Source organism: Dendropsophus ebraccatus, chromosome 8 (genome assembly GCF_027789765.1).
Source record: "Dendropsophus ebraccatus isolate aDenEbr1 chromosome 8, aDenEbr1.pat, whole genome shotgun sequence".
NCBI lineage: Eukaryota > Metazoa > Chordata > Amphibia > Anura > Hylidae > Dendropsophus > Dendropsophus ebraccatus.
This window is the reverse complement of record NC_091461.1, coordinates 102,468,107-102,482,022: the sequence shown is the minus strand read 5'-3', so window position 1 is coordinate 102,482,022 and position 13,916 is coordinate 102,468,107. Positions and strand designations below refer to the sequence as shown.

Here is a 13,916-nt window from a genome sequence, read left to right as displayed (position 1 = left end):
GGCGGTATAATTACATACTCGCTGCGGTCGTTTAGACCGCAGCAAGTATGTAGTGTGTGGGAACTGCCAGGACCTGCCGGACTCGAGCGAGAATCTCGCTGCGAGCCCACCCGTGTGAATATACCCTAAATCTGTTAAATTCAATTCAATGGAAGTGCCTGGTAGATACCATGTAGTTGAATTTTACAGGCGTAGAAATAATAACTACTTAGCAGCCTGGTGGGGGTCTCCCATGTTGGGATCGCAGAAGCACAGATGTCAGTATGACAGCAAGGCCCCCGCATTAACTGTTAGGACTGGAGAAACATTTGATCTTGGCAGTTTAACCCATTACTCAGCATGTAAGGGATCAGCAGTTTGGCGACAAGATCACTGACTGCTTATAGGCTTTCATGGCAGCCTTCTAAAGGAGCCCAGGCTTGCCGTGTACATGCCCATGTTGTATAGATTGCCCCATACCCTGCACTACAATAGTAGTGCAATGTATTTTATAAGCAATCAGAAAATTGCAAATTAAAGTCCCCTATGGGGCCAGTTAAATAGGTTTTTTTTTAACAAAAAGTTTAATAAAAAATTAATTCCCAAGCACCAGAAATAAATAAATAAAAATGCATGAATCAAATTAATTTAACAAAAGGAAAATACATTTTGGTGCCACCACGTCAGTAATAACCCAAACTATGAATATACCATAATTTACGTTTTTGCTCTTAGAATAAGATGATTAAAAAAATGAAGAAAACAGAATGGGCAATAAGGCTCAAACTTACTTAGTCACTAAGAGGTTAAATAAAGTCAACTCTCTGTCCAAAGATTTACAGTTTTGTTGTGTTTCTTTAATAATTAGAACATAATTCATTATTTAGACTGATCACATGATGAGGTTTGGTAAAGTAATATTGATCACATGATAAAGCCTGATAATGCTGATCACATGATGAAGCCTGGTAATGTTGGTCACATGATGAAGCCTTGTAATGTTGGTCACATGATGAACCCGGGTAATGCTTATCACATGATGAGGCCTGGTAATGCGGATTAAATAATGAGGCCTGGTAATGCTAAACACATGATGAAGCCTGGTAATCTTAATCATATGATGAAGCCTGGTAATGCTGATCACAAGATGAAGCCTGGTAATGCTGATCACATGATGAAGCTTGGTAATGCTGATTACATGGAAAAGACCAAAAAGTCAATTTATACAAAATGGCAGAAACCACTTTATCAATTTGACTCTAATTATGTAAACAAAACTAAATGCTACGAAACTACAAATGTGGGAACACAGCCTATTATAGATAGACCTTCACTCATGTCCTGTAGAGAATGTGATGAGAGATATTCTAGGTCACTAATCAGTATTGAATACAAGAATATAACTACTATAATAACAAATCCAGTAGGGTAAAAGAGTTAGTCTATATATAATGTTTGTAACAACTTGATGGGAAAAAAAACTATTATTTATTAGAAATGAGAAATGCTTTTCCCCCATTTGCCTTAAGAGAGACCACTTTATTGTACACAGGTTAAGATCAGAGTCCAATGACAAGGTAGAATCTTCTTGATGAAATAGCTTTGAGATTCCTCCAAACATTAAACTCTAATAGAATCTTTTTAATTAATCTTTCATATCACTAACTACTGGTTCAATACACATCTAATATTATATGTTTTATAAAATAATCATTTGTTTTTGTTAATCTATTGTAAGAGAGTTTTCTTTGAAAGAAAACCAGCAGAAAATTACTTTAGAACTATGTACAAATACAAACAATAAACAGACTCATATGTACAAGAATATAACTACTATAATAACAAATCCAGTAGGGTAAAAGAGCTAGTACCAAAGTTTATGCGTAACAACTCCAAACACTCATGAGCTAGAACAGTCCTTGTGAGGGCGATTAGGCTATTGTATGGCAGCTCGGAGGTGCATAAAGCTAAATACAGGAATCCAGAAAAAAACAAAGAAAAAGAGCTAGCACTCATGTACTGCTGCAACATAGTCTGTTTATTCAGAATTCACTTCAGCATGTATGAGGAAATGAGGTGAGCGCAGGTGCGTCCTAGGCGAGAGGCTGTTTCACGTACAATCAGCACGTTTCATGAGGCCCAAGGACCTTTTTTTTTTTTTACAACTACTATAATACTGCCCCCTATATACAAGAATATAACTACTATAATACTGCCCCTATATACAAGAATAGAACTACTATAATACTGCCCCTATATACAAGAATAGAACTACTAAAATACGGACAAAGAGAGAAAGGAGCGCTGCACCTCTCACCTATGGCTGACACTAATGCCTGTTGACTACATTTAAAAACTAACTCCAGGATGTTGGTATATAATTTGGTCAAACCATATTGCCCCATGTACCACAGTTGGTTTTTAAATGTAGCCGAGAGGCCTTAGTGTCAGTCATAGGTGTGAGGTGCAGCGCTCCTTTCTCTTCTTGTCCGTATTTTACATTTCTCTCTTTTCTGAGTGTTTGCACTCCTCCTGGTAAGACCCACGTCACCGCAATCAGCAGGAGGTACCTGTGCACACATGACTAGTACCTCCTATATTTCCCATTGTACCTGCAGGAGCTATGGTGAGTTATACGATCATGTTCACACTTGTGTTTGCTTGGTGGCAGCTTTCTCCGCCGGCGATGACTGCTGGGTTATGGGGGGGGGGCCCTTGGGGATTGGTCCTTTGACATTGGGGTTGCAGGGCTGTTCTATGGCCTCCCTTCCCTGTTTGTGCTCCCTTTTACGGGGTTAGCAGTCGCCGACTGACACAGTGGCAAGTTAGCGTAGGGACTCATGTGAACCAGGGGACCGGCACGTTGTACATGGGGTAATATGGTTTGATCAAATTATATACCAACATCCTGCCATTGTTTTTTAAATGTAGCCGAGAGGCATTAGTAAGAGGCATTAGGTGTGAGGTGTAGCGCTCCTTTCTCTCCTTCTCTGTACTATAACTACTATAATACTATAATACTGTCCTCTATATATAAGAATATAACTGCTATAATACTGCTCCTGTATACAAGAATATAACTACTATAATACTTCTCCTATATACAAGAATATAACTACTATAATACTGCTCCTATCTACAAGAATATAACTACTATAATACTGCTCCTATATACAAGAATATAACTACTATAATACTGCTCCTATATACAAGAATATAACTGCTATAATACTGCTCCCTATGTACAAGAATATAACTACTATAATACTGCTCCTATATACAAGTATATAACTACTAAAATACTGCTTATGTACAAAAATAAAACTACTGTAACACTGCCCCCTATGTACAATATATAACTACTATAATACTGTTCCTATATACAAGAATATAACTACTATAATACTGCCCCATGTACTAGAATATAACTACTTTAAAGTGACTGTACCACCAGGCCCAGGCTGAAGCACTGGAGGCGCGCTGACCCACCCTTAGTGGGAGGAAACCCTAGCCCCTCTATGATAGGGTTCCATTGATTCTAATGGAGTCACGTCATGGAGGGGCAGGAGTTTCTTCCCACTAAGGGTAGGTCAGCGCGCCTCCAGTGCTTCAGCCTGGGCCTGCTGGTACAGTCACTTTAATGCTGCCCCTATATAAAAAAATATAACTACTATAATACTGCTCCAATGTAGAAAAATATAACTACTATAATACTGCTCCTATATGCAAGAATATAACTACTATAATACTGCCTCCTATATACAAGAATATAACTACTATAATACTGCCTCCTATATACAAGAATATAACTACTATAATACTGCTCCTATATACAAGAATATAACTACTATAATACTGCCTCCTATATACAGGAATAAAACTACTATAATACTGCTCCCTATATACAAGAATATAACTAGTACAATACTGCCCCCTATATAAAAAAAATATAACTACTATAATACTACTCCTATATTCCTACAAGAATACTGTATAATTACTATAATACTGATCAGTAAGTGACGCCATTTCCTAGCTATTTGTCATCACTAGCTCAGATGGGAATACCATGTTTTGTACTATGTTCCTTTATTTTTTATGTGTAGAGCAACAGTTACTGTAAATGTTAGCAAAAAAAAAGAAATAAAAGAACCGTATCTAAATCCCATGTGAAATATACAGTAGATGACTCATTCTGTACATCTGCTGCTAGAAGATACAGGGATAACAGGATCACACTAACAATCCACAGAGTTCGGTTATTTACATCTAAGATTCAAATATCCAGCAGTTTTTTAGTCGAGGTCTACATCTTGGGCACAGTCGTGTATGTAAGAAGATCCAAACAGCGCAGCATCCAAAAGACAATGTAGAGAACACACAGTAGTTCACTTATTGTAACATAATAAAAGCCACAATCTTCAGGCAGCTGTATGTGTTCAGTAGATATAATGTAACCTAATTTATTGTCATCAGTAACTACTGCACTTAAACAATAGATAGATGGAATGCTTACCAATGCTCTCCATATTCTCAAGACATTGCAGGATTACAGCTGCAAAAGTGGGGATTTGCACTAAAAATGTGGTTTTGGGGAAATACCTGGTTTTACCAGGGGCAAATGTGTTTTAAGTGGTCACTGTCCTTTCAAACACCTTCCCTCCATGTAATGGCCATTGTAAGTCCTAAAATATTTGTAAATCACTTCATTTACCAACAATGGCTTCTTACCTTAGAAGTCTTGGCCACTAGGTGTCTCACTTCTCCACAATCTGCTGTTCACTGCCTGTTGTTAGGGAAAATATGTCTCTATTAAAACTCTCTGCAAGAACGTGGGGCCAAGACTTAGCATTTGCTATGTGCAATAGAGCGGAAGAGAGATAGAGAGTAACTCCAGGCTGTGTACATGTTAAGGCTTCTCCATCCTCCAGAGCAGGGTGTCAAACTCACATCCCTCCAGCTGTTGCAAAACTACAATTTCCAAGATGGGCTTTGGCTATCAAGGCGTGATAACAATTGTAGTTTTGCAACAGCTCAAGGCCTGCAGGCTTTAAACCTGTGCTCCAGTGTTGTATATGTGTATATCATTTTCCAGCACAGTGCAGGCTGTTCAGTCTAGTGCACTTTCACCAGCACATAATATGGCAAAGTGCTGTGATCAGTCAGAGAAGTAAGGAAGGAGAAACAGTATGTATACCACTGGCAAAGAGTCCAGCTATCCCCTTCTATCCCCAATGGAGAGGGCTCTCAAGGAGTAAAAACAGCAGGGGGAACCGCTCATGTTCTAGCTCATGAACAAAGTCACTCATTGCTGTCATGCTGTAATTTATTATAGTTAAAAAAAGGAATGATGATGGGCTTTGGGAAAAGAGTGGCAGTATTTGTGAAGTAAACAAATAGTGCTGAGCACCAGGGGTGTAGCTAGGATTCACGGGGCCCCATAGCCAAAAATTTTAAGGGTCTCCCTCTCCTATGCACAACACAAAGCACTGTGCATATATATATATATATATATATATATATATATATATATATATATATATATATATATATACAAAATTAAATAAAATATCTTGTAGTCAGAGGCAGAATCCTGTCTGCAGCCACAAGCGTGACTGGCAGAGCAGAGAGCCAATGGCTGCTTGCTATGACAGTCCACTGTTTTTACCTATAAGGGCCCATTAGGAGCCTTGTGGTTAAATACATAGGTGCAGGAGCAGACTACCTTCTGCTTAACCCCTTATGTACTGCAGTGTGTAAGTGACCCAAAGTTTAGAAGACAAGGAAATATGCACTGATAACCCCTGACCTCTGCACATTTTCCTACTTGATTGAGCAGCTGGAGAACAGAGGTCAGAGGTTATCAGAGCAAAAATCTGTCTTCTGCTTGTTAACCCTTTTTTGTGTTGCAGCATGTAAGTAAGCATTGGATCACTTACACACTGCACTACATAAGGGGTTAAGCAGAAGGACACATGCTCTCACCTTCTCCTCCGGGCCCCCTCCTGCACGGGCCCCATAGCAACTGCCTACCCTGCCTCTAGGATAGCTGTGCCACTGCTGAGCACCACATATCCCTGATGTGAGGGGTGAAGATTGGACACAAAGTTGCACAAGGGCACAATACAAAAAAATTGCCAACAATCCCGCACCAGTGCCTTTCCAACATTGCTTTTCCTGCTGCTCAAAGCGTTCTGTTTTTTTCCTTTTAGTGATTCCAGATTGGCTGAATGGGTATTTCCTTTGTGTGGAGAAAGGGAACAAATAGCTTTGAGGAGTAGGGATGGCACCAGTGGGGGATCAGCAGCAAGTGAGTACATGTTTTTTATTTTGTCCCCCCCACCCTGAGCACTTTAACATTTAAAAATATTTTCTTAGACAACCTATTGAGCTAGTAGAGAATGTTTAATTAAGACCTGGAGTCTAGAATTCTCTATGGGTGCTCTGTTTTCTGTATATATTTTAAGATTGTATTTGCTTTCCTCCCGCATTACTACCTGTGAGTATATACCATAGAGACAAGCTGAATGAGTGCTGTGCGGTCCTTGGAGGATTCTCTAATAGATTGCACTGTGGAAAGGTTAGAAAATGAGTTATTTTACAGGCTAAGGCCGGGTTCACACTACATGAAACACCTGCTGTTCTGTGACCCTTCATTTGTCCTGAATTGGGATGCGGGCGCATCCATGTGCGCCCACATTCCAATTTACCATTGAACACAATGAAGAGTGTGGCTGGAGTCACACTCTCCATTGTGTGACCTGTCAGGCTTGTGCGTTCGCTATCCAATGAATAGCGGCCGCACAAAACTGACATGTCGGTTTTTGTGTGGCCGCTAGCTATCCCAGACAGAGTGTATACTATGTGTATACACTCCGGCTGGTATTCCATAGACAGCAGCACAATATAAGTTTCCTATTAATCACGGCCGTTGTTGCAAATCGGCAACAATGGCCGTGATGAATAGGAAACGTATGTTGTGCGAATACAGGCTAATGCTCGATGACAACCATTACCAGCTGCCATTACTGTATCCATAGGTGTTGCCAGCTTTACATAGACCCTGTGCATTGTCGCATTGTATGCATTCTTGCACCACATTGCTTGTACAATGTCTATACATTGTTGGGAAGGGGGTGGGGGCACAGACCAGCCATCATTTAGGGATAGCAGGCTAAATCTTGCCTAAGAGTGAAATTTGGAGGTCAAGCATGAGAAATGATTCTTCAATTATGTGAAAAAGTTCCCGGTTCCTCATGGTCAGGACACCAGGGTTAAACAAACGCAGAGGCCTGACACCCTTCTCAGTTAGTGAGTGCAGTGGTTTATAAAGACGACAGGTTCCAGCACACAGCAGCACTAGGATTAGTGTCTGAGCCACAGTAATACTGCTAAGATTTGCTTTCCTTTCCATTAGCGGTAATAGCAACATTAATGTGCTTTTACAATATTCTCCCACACGACCTCTGAAGGCTGGCTAGCATTTGCAGGGAGAAAATGCATGCTAAAACCCCTTATTTTTCCTCTTTGCCTCTCTAAATATAAACTTAAAATACATCCTCCTTCCACTTTCAGGAACACAGCTAATGGTAACAGCTTTAATAGTGGTATAAATAACAATTTAGGTGAGAGAGTGGACGTGCGTGCGTCTCAGATCAGGTTCTCTAAGGTTTTCTCTCAGTTTTTTTTATCTTAAAGTCTGTGATCTAGTGGAGAAAATAGCAGCTTCTATGTAAAAGATGTGTGTCCTGAATTATAGCCTATAAGACAGCCCTCTTACACCTTCCGCGTTGCCTGTTCTGCTGTCCATGTGTGTACAGACAAGGCCCTAGATGGCAATAGAGTAATAGAGGAATTCCAGCCATGGCTGGGCCAACAGCACCACAATGTGTTTTCTGTTATTAAGCAAATATTCTCATTTTTACTTCACCCACACTCTAAATATCTATTATCTATACAATGTCTTTCTACTATCTATCTATCTATCTATCTATCTATCTATCTATCTATCTACCTACCTATCTCTCATATCTATCTATTCTCTATTTATCATCTATTATCTATCTACATATCTACTATCTTAAATCTATCTACCTATTATTTATTTTTATTTCATATCTATCTATATACCTCATATCTATCTATGGCTAGGTTCACACTATGTAAAAATGACGGCCATCTTTCTTAGCAATGGTCGTTATTGCACAAATAATGTCTGTTGTTTTAAAATAACGGAATCCATTTGAATAACAACAGGCGTTATTATGAAAGACGGCCATCATTTTTAACATAGTGTGAACCTAACTATTGATAGACACATAGATCTCATATCTATCAATCTATTTACAAAATTAAGTTTTAACACAGCATTACAACATAAGAAGTAAAGAGGGACCAGTGACCCAGGATCTCACCAGGGCCCAACTTATACTGGGAAAGATTGTTGCAGTACTCAGAAATTCATGCAAAACATCTTCTTTAATTCATGCCCCATGTCATAAATCTAACATAAATCCCCACCCCCATGCACAACACCGTATTTACTGAGAGCCGCACGCCTCTTACGCCTTTGTTGAGTGGACAAACAATTATTGCTTGCAGTATTCTTCTGTCAGCTCGGATCCTGCAAAATAAACACAACTTCTAACAGAGCTTCCCGAATGGAGCCCTGGTAGGAATGTGAACCCAGCCGTACATAGACCAATCAGTTTTTCATCTATTTTGTTGGGTTTTTCATCAGGAAAAAAAAAGAAAAAGTAGGCCAGGAATCAGTGTTCTTGGATTTTTTCAAAACATGAAGCAGAAGTGGATTTTAGCACATGGTGGAAAGATAGTGAAACTTCTCAAGAGATTAATGCAGGAAGATTATGGAAACGGAAGAAACTTAAAGAGGTTATCCGGGTAACAAAAACTATTTTCTAAACGATGTATAACCTTTTTCTCATTCTTATCCACTCTGGACCTCTAAATTTGTCTTTTCTATGTCCTCTCTGACAACGCTCAGCTCCCTCTTCCCCCCTCCCTTGGTAGACACAGGGCATGTGATCTCCTCTCTGGGGCCGGGTTAGCTGTCTATTGACTTGGTAACCCAGCCCTCAGGAAACATCATCTGCACCTGATCGCTGCTAGTGAATGTGCTCTTCCATAGACTTACATGTGCCCCTGAGCCTAGGTCTCTGTAATATGAAAATGCATAGTTCTATCTCTGCTTGATGTCAGTGAATGCAGGCAAATGTACCTGTCTTTGTGTCTCAGCTCTGTATATTGTAAGTGTTAGATGTTCTTAGAGTCTGGATGGAACTAGGATGTTTTCATTCACAGTCAGCAAGCAGAAATCTAAACCTGCACTACACTCCCCGGTAAACAGATGCCCGTTATGCAGCACATAGCTACACCACGTGTGCGTCAGCTCTGCTACATCATCAGCTAGTATGAAATACATATTGGGGTGATGTGATACAAAATCAGTGATAAAAACAGTCCTTTGTTTACTGTGCAATAGTAATGACAGCAGTGGGCAGGAAAGAAAGCTAAGGGGGCAAGTGCGCAAATGGACAAATCAGTGAGATGTATGATGGGAAATGTAGTTTTCTGGCTGGCGCCATCTTTGAAATAGATTGGCTTTTAGAAAAACGTTTAACTCGGGAATGGCAGCATCTAGAAAGACAGGAGATGGCGCAAAATACTCAGAGGGACTTGGTTAGTAAGAGCATCTAGCATTTAATTTATTAGCTCTTAGGTGGATAACCCCATTAATGTGATTGTGCATGCAGTTGCATCATCCTGTCTACTGAAATCCCTCCCTGATCAATCCATAGCTTTTATATCTTTATTATAGTCTATAGCAGGACAATGACTGGAGAATAGTCCACCACCCTACAAATCACTGAGGATCTTCTCAACATGGAAATCTACTCCCTAATGTTCAACTTATTTTAACCTTAAAGACAAAAAACATGACAGATATTTAGGAGTAGATTTCTGCGTCCACCATGCGGCAGACACAGGTCCTGCTGCATTCCACATCTTGAGGGCGTGCACATCTTAATAAATCCAGCGGGCTGCATGGTGATGTCGTACAAGTCTGGATAAATCTCCTCCTTAATCTTTTTAACATAGTAAGATAAAAACTGAATATATACATTTAGGCCAGGTTCAGACTATGTAACTGTGCGGCTGTATTTGCGGCTGTAATTGTGCGGCGGTATTTTTGGTGGTTCATGCGTACGCTGGAAAGTATAGGATATACGGCTGCACAGTGCACACTATGTATGAATCTATGGCCCGATCGTTAACGGACCCGTAAAAAATGAACAAGACCATTGTTTGCGGCTGGACATGCGGCCGAGGATTGACAGGCGGTCCGTACGAAGTACTTCAAAAATAGCCGGCAATGATGCCGAATGCCGATGCCTCTAATAGTTAATATATTAAATTAATAAAACATATTTTCTTTGTAATAAAGTGCCTTTCGTTGGTCAATAATTTATTTCTAACGAATCCATCATTTTGCAATTAAATATACTGTTAAAATAAATAGATATATAAATAAATGTATATTTATATATATATTTATACTTTGACAGTATATTTAATTGCACAATGATGGATTCGTTAGAATTAAATTATTGACCAACGAAACTGAATTTATTTCATCGAAAATGTGTTTTATTAATTAAATATTAATTAGTACAGGAAGCTCCATAAGCCGTTAATTCATATTGCCGGCAAAAGAGCTTTCTGTACTAAGCATCACTTTACTTTAATGAAAACATCAAATGTTTCTTCTAATTATGTTATCACAATAGCATTATTAGAAGAAACATTTAGAATTAGATGTGCGCTCAGCTGATTGGCTGATCGGCTGAGCGCACATATAAGTAGCGGGTCCGCAGTACAGTGACTTCATTGTGCTGCGGACCAGCGAAGAGGACACATCGGGGTGAGTATAGAGCTCTTCCCACCCCCTCCCCAGACCTCCTTGCTGGGATGGGTGCAGTCTGACATCAGTCTGGCCCCCAAGGGGTTAAGGGGGATGCAATACATCCTCCCTTAACCCCTTGGGGGCCAGACTGTAAGCAGCGATCTGTAAAGATGCTGCATACTGTAAGGAGCACAACACCGCTCACAATGATGGGTGTTGTGCTCCTGTTTGTGTGTTTTTTGTGTGTTTCTCCCTTTTTGTTTTTCAGATATCGGTATCCTGTGGATTACGTCGGATTACGTGGACTACGTCGATGACCAGCGTTTTTTTAATGTTTTTTTTTAATAAAATGGTCAATGAGGGGTGTGGGGGTGTTTTTATTTGAATAAATTTTTTTTTAACTTGTGTCTTGTCTTTATTTCTTTACTTTATAGACTAAGTAGTGGAAGCCGTCTAATAGACGGAATCCATTACTAAGTTGGGGCCTAGTGTTAGCCGGTATAAAATGGCTAACACTAACCCCCTATTATTACCCCAGTACCCAATGCCACCAGGGGTACTGGGAAGAGCCGGGTGCCAGTGGTCCCGGAGCGTCAAAATTGGCGCTCCTGGATCGGGCGGCAGAAGGCTGGTAAGATTTAATTCTGGGGAGGGCCTAAACCAATGGCTCTTCCCACCCTGGTGTTACCAGGCTGCTGTCGTTTGGTTTTTAACCCGGCTGGTTATAAAAATAGGGGGGACCCTATGCGTTTTTTTTTTTTTAATAAATAAATAATAAAAAAAAAACGCATAGGGTCCCCCCTATTTTTATAACCAGCCGGGTTAAAAACCAAACAACAGCAGCCTGGTAACACCAGGGTGGGAAGAGCCATTGGTTTAGGCCCTCCCCAGCCTAAATCTTACCAGCCTGCTGCCGCCCGGTCCGGGAGCGCCAATTTTGACGCTCCGGGACCACTGGCACCCGGCTCTTCCCAGTACCCCTGGTGGCATTGGGTACTGGGGTAATAATAGGGGGTTAGTGTTAGCCATTTTATACCGGCTAACACTAGGCCCCAACTTAGTAATGGATTCCGTCTATTAGACGGCTTCCACTACTAAGTCTATAAAGTAAAGAAATAAAGACAAGACACAAGTTAAAAAAAAATTTTATTCAAATAAAAACACCCCCACACCCCTCATTGACCATTTTATTAAAAAAAAAAACATTAAAAAAACGCTGGTCATCAACGTAGTCCACGGAATCCGACGTAATCCACAGGATACCGATATCTGAAAAACAAAAAGGGAGAAACACACAAAAAACACACAAACAGGAGCACAAAACCCATCATTGTAAGCGGTGTTGTGCACCTTACAGTATGCAGCATCTTTACAGATCGCTGCTTACAGTCTGGCCCCCAAGGGGTTAAGGGAGGATCTATTGCATCCCCCTTAACCCCTTGGGGGCCAGACTGATGTCAGACTGCACCCATCCCAGCAAGGAAGGGGTTAACTGACCCCCCCCCCTTCCTTGCTGGGAGGGGTGCAGTGCTGGGGAGGGGGTGGGGAGAGCTGTATACTCACCCCGATATGTCCTCTTCGCTGGTCCGCAGCACAATGAAGTCACTGTACTGCGGACCGGCTCTTTATATGTGCGCTCAGCCGATCAGCCAATCAGCTGAGCGCACATATAATTCTAAATGTTTCTTCTAATAATGCTATTGTGATAACATAATTAGAAGAAACATTTGATGTTTTCATTAAAGTAAAGTGATGCTTAGTACAGAAAGCTCTTTTGCCGGCAATATGAATTAACGGCTTATGGAGCTTCCTGTACTAATTAATATTTAATTAATAAAACACATTTTCGATTAAATAAATTCAGTTTTGTTGGTCAATAATTTAATTCTAACGAATCCATCATTGTGCAATTAAATATACTGTCAAAAAATAAATATATATATAAATATACATTTATTTATATATATATTTATTTTAACAGTATATTTAAGTGCAAAATGATGGATTAGTTTAAATTTAATTATTGAACAACGAAAGGGACTTTATTACAACGAAAATGTGTTTTATTATTTTAATAGATTAACCATGAGAGACATCGGCATTAGTGCAGAGGATCGCAAACCCCGGTAATAGCAATTCATGTAAACTGTGTTCTCTGCTTTCCCAGATGCATCCAGAGGTGTTTGCATCACTTTCTTAAGATTTTATTTGTTATTTTTAGTTGAACCAGATTTCAAAGTAAATGACCGTATGTTTTGAGCCGCATGTCTATTTTTTCCCCACGGCCGGAGTTTCATCCGCACATTTACAGCCGCATAAAAAATACAGCCGCACAGTTACATAGTGTGAACCTAGCCTTAATATAGTTGTAATTGCACTGACCTGCAAAATACAGATATATTTAGTAACAACAGTAAAATGTTCCCCCCCCTAAGTTGAAAGTTAACTGTAGATGAAAAAGTTAAAGATTTTAGAAGCTAAGTTGGAAAAAATGGAAATTAGCTGCGTCCTGAAAGGGTTAATACCAGCATTTAATTTGCTTCTTTGTTGACTGCGGCACAAGCCCAATAGCACACCCCTTAACCTGTCACTTCTCCCTCCCGGACCGGTACACTGCCTGCATGATGCATAATAGGCAGCTTGTCAGTTAGGTTCTTTAACTGTTCACAATAATATGTACAGTATCAATCATCGTGTGCCAGGAGAATGCTGCAATTATTTCAGAAAATATGGTGTATGAAACATATATTTCTTTATGCATTGAGTGCCGTGACAATTTTGTTTTTTTAAAGGAGCAAAACCAGCATTGTGAAAGACCGGAATACTGTACATAGTGGTGGCTTAGTGTGTGGACATGGCCCCATCAGTAAAGCGAGACCAATATTGCCAATATCAGCAGTATAGAAGAGTCAAATACCAAATACCAATACCACCATACCATTACTAAATATTACTAGCATTCCCCCCATACACTGGCCCATATAGAGTAAGACACCATTGGTACACAGACCCT

At 40.0% G+C, this 13,916-nt stretch overlaps 1 long non-coding RNA gene across 1 annotated transcript in view; it reads right to left on the bottom strand.

Annotated features, from left to right (window-relative positions):
• Positions 1-833: 833 nt before the first annotated feature.
• The window catches only part of LOC138798788 (uncharacterized), a 41,999-nt gene continuing 28,916 nt past the window's right edge, over positions 834-13,916 (bottom strand). Inside the window, exons 3-4 of the long non-coding RNA XR_011364164.1 lie at positions 4,711-4,765; positions 834-1,169 (exon numbers count right to left, since the gene is read on the bottom strand). This is a non-coding gene — a long non-coding RNA (uncharacterized lncRNA). The remainder of the gene's footprint in view (positions 1,170-4,710; positions 4,766-13,916) is intronic.